This window comes from Pinus tabuliformis, chromosome 8 (genome assembly GCF_031772625.1).
Source record: "Pinus tabuliformis cultivar Carrire ecotype Pingquan chromosome 8, CPIR1, whole genome shotgun sequence".
In the NCBI taxonomy this organism is placed as follows: Eukaryota; Viridiplantae; Streptophyta; class Pinopsida; order Pinales; family Pinaceae; genus Pinus; species Pinus tabuliformis.
In genome coordinates, this window is record NC_142294.1 from 1,108,052,821 (window position 1) to 1,108,066,524 (window position 13,704).

The following is a 13,704-nucleotide window of genomic DNA, read 5'->3' on the forward strand; positions in this document are numbered from 1 at the left end:
ATTTCTTCAGTATTCACAAGTAAAAGAGACTTATTAAACTAAACATCAATTTGTAAATTCAATGAACAAAAAAAAATTAATGTGCATTATGAACTTATGCGTAGCCTGAACAGTGAAAGAATAACTTAATGCCCAAGTTTTTGTGCCAGAATTGGAAATCAGCTGCACCCCCAGCTATTGTACCAAGTAAGGATTGATTTCAATAATTTTCTTCACAAATTGTGAATCTTAACATAAGAAAACATCTCACATGCCATACATGTGTATCAACGGGAATGGCGTGGTGTTGATCTAGGGAAAAAACAAAAAAGTGCAACACAAGCTGCAACCTTTGGACCTATTCCTAGCAAGGTGCAAAGAGCCTCAATAACCTCTTCAAGCTAGAAATTTCGTAGAGACATGAGCCATTCCTTGCCTCCACCTCCCTGTATTAAATTGCTTCATAGAAATACTAAATAGTGGTGGTTCATATGATTCTAGTCTTTTTGCCATCAACTTTTTGTGCACAATAGACTAATATTTGGAATGTAGATTATTTAGTATTATTTGCCATCTTCTATTCTAAAGAATTTTTTTAGTTTTATTTTGCAGTTTCATAATTCATTTACACCATTGACATGGCAACTTCAAGTTCAGCCATTCGTGAGACAAAGGAACATGAAATTGAATCTACACCTAAAATTGATCCAAAGTCGCCATTTCGGAAATATGTAACTGTTATTGGGAAGATCCATGGAGGTGGATCATTGGCATGGGTTTGTAGTGAGTGTAAAAGGGAGTTTAAGTGATCATACACCTGGGTTAAAGCACATTTACGTGGGTTAAAAGGCAATGGCATTTGAATATGCATTGGCCTACCTAAAGCAGATGGGCCAGATGGAAAAGGTTTAAGCAAGGAAAAACTTGCAAAATATTATAAAGAACAATTTTTCTTGCAAAATATTATAAAGAACAAGACGAGGCAGATGCTAAAGCAAATGAGGCAAATCCTGCCTCTCAATTCAAACAACCAAAAAGGTTGGCAGCATCTTCATCAAAGCCTCCACTTCCCTTTTATGGAATTGTAAACTCTAGTTCAAAGCAATCAATGCAAATGGTCTGCACTACACTGTTGAGTGTTGAGTGTTGATCAAAGCAATGAATGAAGCTGGATATGAGAAGGTCTGCACTACACTGTTGAGCGTTGAGAAGGTAGATTTAGAGGCTAAATTAAGCCCCATTCATAATTCATGGCACATTTCAGGTATGTCCATCATTTTTGATGGACGGAAAAATCAAAGGAATAGGCCTTTGATCAATGTGATTGCTCAGAGCCCAAAGGGGGCAAAGTTTTTGAAGGCAGTTGATTGTGAAGTGTAGCTGAGAGATTCCCAATTCATTGTTGGCACCTTGATTGAAGCAATTGAATTGGTGGGGCCAGAAAATGTTATCCAAGTAATAACTGACAATGCAACGATGTGTATTGCAGCAAGTCTAATTATTGAAGGCAAATATCAGTACATCTTTTGGACCCCTTGTGTTGTACATTCATTGAACCTCATGTTGAGCAAGATGGGGAAGCAAATTGAGTGGATTCGAATTATTTTTGAAGAGGCAAAATAAATTCAAGCCTTCATCACAAACCACCACATGTCCCAAGGCATCTACAGGGAATTTGCGAAGTTGGAGCTCCTTTCAGTACATAAACTTTAACGTTTATTTCATAAATTCTAATTTTTATGACCCTAAATTCAAATATGCAAATTGGATTCTCAAATGTCATGATTCGTGAATCATAATAGTTATTCAATCAATTATGATTTTAATTTTTTAATTTATTGAAAGATGAAACATTGGCACTTGCAAGTTGTTGAGGCTCGTTTTGCTTCTCACGCCATAGTCTTAACAAAGACTATGTAGGTGAAAGAATCATTATAATCAATGGTATGCTTATCTTTGGAATCAATGGAGGCAATCCCAATTTGAAAGAGCACAAGCAGTGAAAAGATTGGTTGTTGAAGATGAATGGTAGGGTAGGATGGAGTACCTCTTGACATTTACTAAGCCAATTGTGGATTTGCTCTGCCAGTTTGACACAGATGTGCCTAATTTGGGAGAGTTGTATGAGGGCATTGATTCCATGATAGAGAAGATAAGGGTGGTTATAAATGCCAAGGAGAAGGACCCAGATGAATTCTTTTATAGAGAAGTAAAAGAAATATTGACCAAAAGGTGGATCAAGATGACCACCCCATTGCAACTATTGGATTATGCAATGAAACCAAAATATTATGCTACAGAGTTGCTAAGTGATCTAGAAAGAACTCCACCAAACAAAGACACAAAAGTCTCACAAGAATTTAAAAAACCTTTTAGAAAGCTTTTTGTAGATCCTTGTCAGGCCAGGCAATAACTCCATTAGGCAGAAAAACTGATTCGTATTATTCCATCAGGTATGTTATTGTTATATACAAAAGGGTGTGACTGTTCAGTTCATCTCCTGATGACTATTCACATTCCTAATTTAATTATTTACATAAATTCACCCAATCGTGAGGATTAGGTGTCAACATTCCACCCCCTTAATCTGAAGGGATGTTGGTGAGTCCAAGCATCATTTTGAATGTTTTAAGCTTTTCTCTTACAAGCGCTTTGGTGAAGATGTCTACAATTTGCTCATTTGTGGAACAATGACGAAGATGGATTGTTTTGGCCTCAACATGATGTCGGATCAGATGATATTTAGTATTGATGTGCTTTGTTCGATCATGGAACTTTCGGTTCTTGGCCAACTTTATTGCAGAGGTGTTGTCAATCATGAGTGGAGTTGATTGTACTTGTTTTACCTACAAATCTTCAAGAATTTTCCTGAGCCACACAATTTTTTTTGTTGCTTCAGTTGCTGCCACGTATTCTGCTTCTGTTGTGGAATCTGCTGAAACTGATTGTTTGCGTGATCTCGAGGAGACAGCTCCTGATCCAAGACTCATAGCATATCTTGAAGTAGATACCCCAGTTTCTTTGTCTCCATCAAATTCTGAATCAGAGAATCCGATCAAACTGAAGTCATCCACCTGTGTGTACTTGATTCCAAAGTCTTGAGTTCCCTTCAAGTACCTTAGAACTCTTTTTGCAGCAGACCAATGTCCCTCACAAGGCTTTTGCATAAACCTGGAGAGGATTCCAACAGCAAATGAAATGTCTGGTCTGGTAGTAGTTAGGTAGTTGAGACTTCCTACAAGCTGTCTATACTTTGTTGCATCCTCAAATTCCTTTCCTTCAATAGATGTGAGCTTTAAGTTTTGTTCCATTGGAATAGTAAAAGGATTGCACTCTGTCATGCCAAACCTGTTCAACAAATCTCCAATGTATTTCTTTTGAGAAAGAAATATGGACTTTGGATGTTGGGTTACTTCAATGCCAAAATAGTAATGAACATAGCCCAAATCAGTCATTTCAAAACTTTTCCCCAATTCCTTCTTTATGGATGCAATGTAGCTTTCATTGTTCCCTGTCATTAAAAGATCATCTACATATACCACAAGATATACAACTATTTTGCCAACTTTCTTGACAAATAAAGTTGCATCATCAAGATCAAAATGATTCAAATTGAGTTTCAGAAGATGTTCAATTAGTTTTTCATACCAGGCTCGTGGTGCTTGTTTGAGGCCATACAAGGACTTCACAAGTTTGCATACTTTATGTTCATGTCCTTTCACAGCAAATCCCTCAGGCTAGGACATAAAAACATTCTCTTTTAGATCTCCATTCAAGAAGGCAGTTTTTACATCCATTTGATGGACTTTCCAACCGTTCTGAGCTGCTAGTGCAAAGAGTGTCCGGATGGTGGCCCATTTTGTTGTGGGGGCAAAAGTTTCCTCATAATCGACCCCTTCCTTCTGCGCAAAACCTTTTGCCACAAGCCTAGCTTTGTGCTTGTCAAGTGAGCCATCAGCTTTGTACTTGTTCTTGTAGACCCACTTGCAGCCAATTGGTTTGGTTCCAAATGGAGGATCAACCAGCTTCCAAGTGTCGTTCTTTATGAGGGCATCATACTCCTTTTGCATCGCTTCTTTCCATTCATCATGAGAAGCAGCTTCTTTAAAGGAAGTTGGTTCAAAATCTGTAGACAAGTTCAATTCACAATCATAAGAAACATCCATATCAACAGGTGAATTAGAGTCATCTACATCACCTCCATTTTGCCGGTTTGAATTTTTAGTTCCTGTTTTTCCAATTTCATCAGGATGAACACTTTCAAGTGTCTTCGTCAGCCACTTTGGGGGACCTTTCTGAGATGGTCCAGGCTACTCTGTTGATTGAGTTGGGACTAAATCAAGATTGAGTCTCCCAATTCTATCAATTACATCACTTAAAGCATCATCCATTGTTAGAGTTTCATTCGGGGGAGAGTGTTCTTCAGAAGAAGATTCCACATGTTGATCTAGAATAGGAATCCCCCCTTCAAGATGTGGAATCTAATTATCAAATTCTTGAAATGATTTCGTTTTTGCGAATCTATCCAAGCGATCAAGTTGCCACTCAACAACATTGTCAGATTTGGATGATTCAAGAAAATTTACATCTCTAAATACAACAAACTTTTTATTTACTTCATCATAGAGGCGGTATGCTTTGGAGGTGTTTGAATACCCCAGGAAGATACACTTACGACTTCTAGCACCAAGTTTGTTTCTATGTACCTTTGGTATCAAAGCATAACAGGTGGAACCAAAGACCCTGAGATGTTTTACCGAAGGAACATGTCCATACCACAATTCATAAGGAGTCTTATTTCTTATAGCATTAGATGGACATCTATTCTTTATATATGCAGCACATAGAACAGCATCAGCCTAAAACATTATCTTTACATTTTTGAAGAAAAGCATGGATCGTACCATATTCAAGATTGTTCTATTCATTCTTTCAGCTACACCATTCTGTTGGGGGTTATAAGGCACAGTGGTTTGATGTTTGATCCCATGTTGGCAAAGATAGTTTTCAAATTCATTTGATGTGTATTATTTTCCATTATCAGTGCGAATAGACCCAATATCAGATTGTGCATCATTTTCAATCCATTTATGAAAATTCTTGAATGTTTGAAAAGCATCAGAATTGTTCTTCAATAAATAAACCCAGCACATTCTGGTGTAGTCATCAATAAACGTCATGATATATTGATTTCCATTTGCAGAAGGAACAGGCATTGGACCACATAAATCTGAATGAATGAGTTCAAGTTTCCTATGTGCTCTTGAATGTGAATCATGAAAAGACTGTTTGCTATGCTTTCCTAGAATGCAAGCATCACATTGCTTAAGTTTTCTGGGAATTATAGGCAAACCAGCGACACCATTTTTCTTCAATAAGCGGAGATTGTCATAGTTCAAATGTCCGAATCTAGCATGCCATAATAAACTTGATGGAAGTGTACCTTCTTCATGATGAGAATTGTATGAGAAATGTTGTGCATGAGCAGATGTTCCTTGCAGTTTGAGAAGCCTTTCTTCTTCTATTCCCCTTATGACAAGTGAGTGGTCAGATTCTTTTCTTACCTCAAGCTTGTCGTCAAACATATGAATGGAGTGACCTTGTTGGCGGATGTGGACCAAGGACAGCAAGTTTCTCTTGAGCTATGGGAGATATAGAACATGATCCAGAAGAAGGTCTAAAAGACCAGGCAATTTAAGCCTGATTGTGCCAAGCCTTGATGGCTTGATTTTTAATTGATCTGCAAAGTATACTGCTCCATCAACATTGTCAGTAAAATCTTCAAAAAAATCTTTTCTGTGAGTCATGTGACAGGTTGCTCCTGAATCAAGCAACCAATCATTTTTCCAGGAAGCAAGTGAAGCATTAAACAAATCTTCATTTACTCCAATGTTACATTGTGCCTCAACATAGTGAGCGGATTCAGGTGCTTTACCTTTGTCTGTATCATTAGTTTTACCTTTCTGTTGATTTATTTTCTGCTCAATTTTGTCCTATGGTAGCTTGCATGTAGAGGCATCATGTGATCCATTTCTTTTGCAGCGAATGCAGTGCAGAGCTGTCTTTTCTCCTTGAGAATGTTTGCCCCCCCCCCGCCTCTTCGTCCACCTCTTCCTCTTCGTCCACCTCTTCCTCTTGTAGAATCTTGAGCAGGATGCTTTTCTTTATGAGCAAGGCACACAGTCTCTTCAGAAGATTCAGGGGCTATCTTCTTTCCAAAAGCTTTCTCTCTTTCAGCAAACTTTTTCACAAGAGAGTCAAAGGTTATATCTTTGAGATTTCCATTTGCTTGCAATGACTCAAGATAATTGGAATAAGTAGGATAAAGTGCCTTGAGAAAAGCAATAAGAGGAATATCCAGCTCAACCTTAGTGGAATTGATATCATGCATTATAGACTTTACTTCAGATGCAAGAGCAAGAGGATCATTATTTTGCAGTTCAAGAGTGAAGAGTTTAATCATAAGTTGAACAACTTCAAGTGCAGAATGTGAGTCATAGAGTTCTTTCAGCTTTTGTAAAGCTTCAAAGGCAGTTGAATATGATGAAATATGGCGACTCACCTCTTCATTTACAGATGTTGCGATTAATGCATAAGCTTTGTTGTTCTTGTTTTCCCAAATGACGAGCTCTTTGTCTGAGGTAGGCTGTACTGGGTCATTGTCTCCTTCTCCGACACACACTCCTTTCCACAACTCATTGAAAATGAGGGTGTGTTTTATCATCCGGGACCATTCAGGATAGTTCTCCTTGCCAGTGATAACTATTCCCACCATGGATATGATCGAATGCATTCTGTAAAAAAAATACTTCTGCTGATAGAAAAATACTTCTGCCAATATAAAGTGAAATATACTCAAAAGGGAATTCTCAAAGGGTATTATCGTCCACTAAAATTTCTAACATAAGATTTTCATGTACCCATTGAATCACTGTCATCACAACTTCAATACACAGACAGAAAATGACTTTCAAAATGTACACAGCTACCAATAAAAATCATTCAATGCAAACGTAGTATACAGCATGGGATTCCCAATCCTTTCACACGAGTTTAAAATTCACCAAAGTCCATGTGGCCTTATCCATGTGAAGTAAAAAATCAAATCCCCATTAACTTTCAATAAGAGATAAATATAGCCCAGAGACAATGAAATGGTAACATATGGAGAATCGCTAAGCACATTCACATTGTTTTCATCGACAGTCCGCATCGAACAAAGAGAAGGCCACAAAACTCATGGTCAGGAAGGCCCCACACCCGTGGCTCACAAGCTGCTCTGTCAAGCAGGGACACTCCTCAAAGATGTCAGTGCAACACTTGCTCTACCAAAATGGGACTGTGCGTAAACCAAAACTTACGTTCTGGTACCAAAATCCTCCACCGCAAACAACAAGAGGAATGGGACTGTGCGTAAACCAAAACTTACGTTCTGGTACCAAAATACAGCGTTCAATAGACAGCTTACAAAAGAGCAGCGTTCACATTTAGACAGCGTTCACATATAGACAGCGTTCAAATATACCATAACCAGCGTTCAAATATACCATGACAGACAGTGTTCAAATATACCATGACCGGACAGCATTCAAATATACCATGACCAACGTTCGAATATTACAACAGTCAGCAACATGTCCGCTTGATGTTCATGTAACCCGTGCATCCATGTGTATGGTAGCGCCAAGGGAAGTCTGCATGTAGCAAGGGAAGGGCGAGGCTCCTCAAACCGCCTTCCTCTAGTGATGGTCTCCAGTGATGGTGGTAGTCTCCTCTGACTGGAACCGAACTCTCTACAGTCCTCCTCCAGATTCAATCACTTATGTTTACAACCTTTAATTGACAATCCATAAAAAAAAAATCAACATAGAGGGAAATTCAGCGCGTGATTTGCAACCAGCAACTTAATGGTGCGACTAACGGACAGGCGAGGGCATAATAGAGTAAGGGCGGCTAGACAGTGTTCAATGGAATGAACACACAGCGTTGAAGGGTATAATGGAATGAACACAGGCCAGCGCTCAAATGTTTCAATGGCAGGCCAGCGTTCAATGTCAGGCTAGCGCTCAAACGTTTCAATGTCAGGCCAGCGTTCAATGCCAGGCTAGCGCTCAAACGTTTCAATGTTAGGCCAGCGTTCAACTATTTATAGTATGACAGCGCAAACATTTCAAACCAAGTCAGGATGACAGCACAACAGAAGAGCAGGGCGCAGGTTTTATAAATGGAATACGGCAAACAGACAAACATTCATGGACAGACACCTTCTAGCTGACAGAGAGCCAGGTAAAATGAATATGGAAAACAGACAGAGGAGTTACAAGGAGCATGAGAGCTAAAAATAAGGAGCTGGCTCTGATACCATGTCAGTCCAAGCAGTAACTCCATTAGGCAGAAAAATTGATTCGTATTATTCCATCAGGTATGTTATTGTTATATACAAAACGGTGTGACTGTTCAGTTCATCTCCTGATGACTGTTCACATTCCTAATTTAATTATTTACATAAATTCACCCAATCGTGAGGATTAGGTGTCGACAATCCTGAAAATTGGGATTCGGATTCGTTCAGAGTTTGCTCATTTTTTGGAATCAGAGGGTTGGGTGTTGATATTGATTGTATGTGGGAGAATACTAGATTAAGTCCAATTGATTGGTGGAACTACTATGGTGGGGAACTTCCACATATCCAAATATTGGCCATCACGATCTTGTCACAGGTTGCTAGATCCTCTTCAGCGAAAAGGAACCAGAAGTACATATGGCTTCATCCATTCGGTGAAGCTAAATAGATTGGGCTCCAAAAAAGTTGAGGAACTAGTGTATGTTCATTCAAACCTTTGCCTTCTATCACACAAGAGTGGCAAATACAAATTTGGGGCCACCAAACTATGGGATGTGGAACTAGAGTTGCCTGACTTGGATATGACGTTCAATGTCAGGTCTCATATGACTTTGATTGATGAAAAGGCACCAATAAGTGGATTTTCAAGTGGACATGGCAGCAATGTTCCCACTTCTGGAGAGGATGTGGTTGTTAATGACGTGGATGAAGACATAAATGATTATATGAAAATGTAATTTATGATGGTGTTTTAAACTTTTGAACAATGACAATGTTTACGCTGAATTGATGATGATGATAATTGATTATGTATTTTTCGATATAGAATCTAGATTCTAAAAGATGAATGGTAATTATGAAATTCTTATTTTGTTATATATATATATATATATATATATATATATATATAGATATATACTATGTTTTCAGGAAACGTGGGTTCAGGGACTAGTACGGGGACGGGAACGGAGACAAGTACGTCACCTTTTGAAATAGGGTATGTGGGTTCTTCGGGGGTATATTATAATTTATATATAATATATAATATATAAATATTATATTTTATAAATTATAATATATATGAATTTGTATATTTTTCAACTTTAAACAATAAAAATAAAATATTTATGATTTAAACTTTAAAGATTTAAACATACACATCATAGAACATTCAACATTCACATTGACATTTCAACATTTCTAGTTTGATATGAACTGCAAATTGGAGTTTACATATTAATAAGAATCATGATATATGTTCATTGTCATACTGCATTCAAAATTTTCCTTAAGGCATCTCCAAACATGAACTAGGAAATTTTAAAATACTAAAATAAAAATAGCTAATAGTGAACAATGCCTTCCTCAAGCCATGTCATCAGCATCCATGTCACCAGCATCACTCAGATCTTCAGTTAGCATGATCTCCAGGTAGTAATCACTCTCATCTTGAGGCTTCTGCTCATCCATAGCAACCGGAGGTAGCTCAATAAGGCCATCTAGTTGTATCTCCTCATCCACACACATAACAACATCTGTGCATTGGTCCCATCTCTTGGAATGACCCTCCTTGTACCCAGGGTCTTTTCGAGTTATGAGACGAAGTGTGCTATGAATGTGCACTAAGTTATTTTCCTTCTTTGAGCCCAACCTATTTCTCTTTACTAAATGGATAAAGACATAAGTACTCCAATTCATCTCGCAAGATGAAGAACTAGCTACCTTGAATATTAGGGGAAACCCATTAAATTAATTAAAAATTTAAAAATAAAAACTAAAATGAACCCCAAAGAACCCGATTTTGAAGTTACTAGTACCCATCATCGGGGTTTTTCGTACCCATCAAGACAAAAGAACCCAATTTTTTTAATGGAGAACCCGGTTATTCATAGGAGAACCGATTCTTCACAGAAGAACCCGGTTCCTATGGGTTCTTCTCAGAAGCACCCGTACCCGAATCTGGTACTTGGGGACAAGAACCTGAGACGGGTTCGAGAACCCCATGTTGAAGAAAGTGTAACTAGGTTCGGTCTTCATGACATTGATTTTTGTAAACAAGAAAAATGAATTTATTATTATACCTTGCTGCATGGGTTTCATGAGCAAGAAGTTTATTTATTTAGTAGTGGCTCCCATTGAGAGCCTTAGGATAAGTCAAAAAGTCAGTGGCATGTATTAAGAAGCTCTTCTTGAGCATGAGAAAAATATACGAGTCTATAGAAATGTCAAGTAGCCCTCCAAGACAAGCACAATCCTCCAAGAAAAAGTCTACCAGCAAAACAATGTGAAAGACAGTCATGTCGGCCTCAAAGCATATATAGATGACAAGTCGGCTCAAAAATAGAGACACATCGGTTCACCCTAACATGTTGGCTTATTATGGAGACGTGACAACTATATATACCCAGCTAGGGTCACCACAGAAGCTCAGAAATCTTGGACAAGTCTACAACTTCGGATGAGGACAAAATCTTGGCATATCTCTGAGATCTCGATGATCATTATAGGAATATCCTTGCATATATCTCAGAAGTCTCGGCCTAGTTACAGGGTCACAGTGATACAGTCTCGGCATAGCTGCAGCAGACCTCGGTGCAAGGAGAACTTAGTTACAGTCTCGGTGAAAGTGCAGGAGAAGACACAGTCCTAGTCTCATGTTAGAAGAAGGATCTCAGTGATACTTTGTCTTGGCATAAACATCATTGTCTCACAGTCTTGATGTAGAGGATCTTTGTGATCAACCAGTCTTGGCATACCTTCTAAACACAATCATGATCCCAATTGTAATCATGGTCTTGGTGGTGGTCTAATGAGGATCTCGGTGCAGCATACATCCTAGACATAATCATGTCCTCGACATAATTGCATTCATATCAGTCATGATCATAATAAAGATAAGGTCAAGATCTCGATGAAGGTTGCAGCAGTGATGAAGATCTCAATGAAGGAGCAGTCATGGTGCAGCAATGATCTAGCTGAAGGAGCAGTCATGGTACAACAATGATGATGATGATCTCAGCAGTGACAAAGAAGAGGATTGGTGTCTTGGTCTTGGAGTGACCTAGTAGGTCAAGGGTCATGGTCTTGGTATTTGTCAATTGGAATCTCTATTAGAAGAATTTTGTGTGGGTTTTTCCTTTCCAAGAGGGAGAGGTTTTGGCTCTGGCAGAAAGCCAAACATCTTGCGTTCTTGTCTCTTTGTTTTGGTAGCTATTTGATGAACTAAAGAAGACACACTCTAATAATAAGGGAAGATTGTACTAATAAGAAAACCTCTCAAATAATTATCATGATAAGAAGAATCACATTAACTCTACTTGCCCTAATTCTTCAACACCCCACCCCCGGGTTCACAAACCCGTGCAATAGATATCTATATATATATATATATGTTGTTTCCTTGTCGTATCATATCCATAATTTTCGAAAATTTGTTGTATTCGTTTCAAACCCCGTCCCTGTATCCCTTTCAGTGCAACTTAGAAATTTACATATTAATAACTTTGATCCCTCACAGTTGATGAGCGCCAGTATTGCAGCAAGGACGCTGCAACTCCTAGGCTACCAGCTTTACTTATCAACCCGAGGTTCGTACAAACTTGGAGGTGACAGTGCTATATGCACAAGTAAAAGTGAAGGTCCTGCCTGTTGTCACTGTTCATCTGGCGAGAGACCCAAGGGGTTCCAAGCCAGACTTCTATAGAGTCAGAAGAAGCTTGATTATTTGATGGAAAAAGAGCAAATCTATTTTAAGAGAGCTACTCTATTGCAGTAATGAAGAAAACAACATGTAATGCTAAATCATACCATATCCTAATTAACCATTTAAACAGCTATGCTAAGCAGAAGTGCTAAATCAACACTAACCTAATGTTGTTATCTAAGTTACAGAAGTAAAGAGCATCAAACCAAACTAATGTGTAAGCAAGGAAACTAAACTAAATATGTTTTCACTTTCATGGTTTTTTTGTTAAAATCAAGCATGCAATCTAATTGTGCTCAGAGGAGTATTGCGATGATCGGACAATGTTGGAGTCTGATTGAATAACCAAATCAAAGCTCAGGAATGGCAGCGTTTAAATAATACGCAGAGCAACGTTCAGAAAGGAGTCAAGCGGAAGAGCAATCGAAGATCAAATCAGTGAAAAGAAGGCGTAATGAAGCAGCAGTGCACAGGAACCGTTGGATCAATCGGATCAACAAACAGAATTAACCAGTGTTGAAAATATCGCCGATATTTCGGCGAAAATCGTAAATATCGCGAGATTTTCACCAAAACGAAATTTCGGCTGTAATTTCTCGCGATTTTTTCTCGTTTTGAATTTATCGCGATATATACGAAATTTCGGTGATTTTTTTACAAATATCGCGCGACGACCATAAAAATCGCCGGCAGCCTTTATAAATTGGGGTTTGGCCCTAAATGAGCCATTTCTGTTTCGAATTTTCGTTAGAGCTGGAGCCTGGAGACGCTACGAAGTTCGAATGGTGGCTGCGGAGGGTTTTGGCTGCGGAGGGTTCCGGTTTAGTAGTTTACAACTTTCCAGGTATGCGTATTCCCCAACCGTTAATACTTTGGCTGCGGAGGGTTTAATAAATTGCGACAGTATGCAGTCTTTGTAGCCTCCAATGGTAATGTCACTCCTTAATGATACATAAACAAAATGTATAACTTATGTGTGAATGTTAAATAATAAAAACTTAAAACCATGTGTCTTTGTCACTGCCATATGAGACTATGCCACCAGATGTTATCGAACCCAATGCCACAGTATAATGCAGAGTATAGTGACACCATTAAAGATGCAAACCAGAGCCATTGTAAGAACAAGTCATGAGCTGCAGTCAAGCGATCCTTCACATTGTTTATACTGAAATAGAGAGCTTTTGAGATGTGTGTCAAGTTACCACAGAGATATAGTAGAAGGAGTAAGATTGTCACTGTGTTAATGAGAATCATTGTGTCACCACTGTAATGGAGTGCAAGCCTAATTCTATGTCACTGTCATGTCACAACAACTATCATTACAGTCATCAGGTCACTATGTCAAGAATCAAGATTACTGCTGTCATGCTGCCATTAATTAGTAGCAATTTGGAATTATAGACCTGTAGCATTTGTAGAAAAATTTGGAATTATAGACCTGTAGCATTTGTAGAAAAATTTGGACCTGTGTTAAATTGTTAATTACCAAATTCAGTGAAGACCTTTTAGAGCTCAGACCTGTGAAACAATGTACATTGTAAACATTAACTTAGCCACATCATTGGCTAATTTTTTAAAGATGTTATTTTATTTTGGTCAGAAAATTCAAAAAACAGCAGTCCATCTTTCGATAAGTGTCAATAGCCCGTTCGATTCCCTTGAGAACTTCAGTCTA

General features: G+C 38.3%; 1 protein-coding gene across 1 annotated transcript in view; it reads right to left on the reverse strand.

Annotated features, from left to right (window-relative positions):
* Positions 1-13,704, reverse strand: part of LOC149239228 (nuclear/nucleolar GTPase 2-like) — a 307,088-nt gene that overhangs the window by 51,848 nt on the left and 241,536 nt on the right. The gene's annotated exons all lie outside the window — the stretch shown is intronic.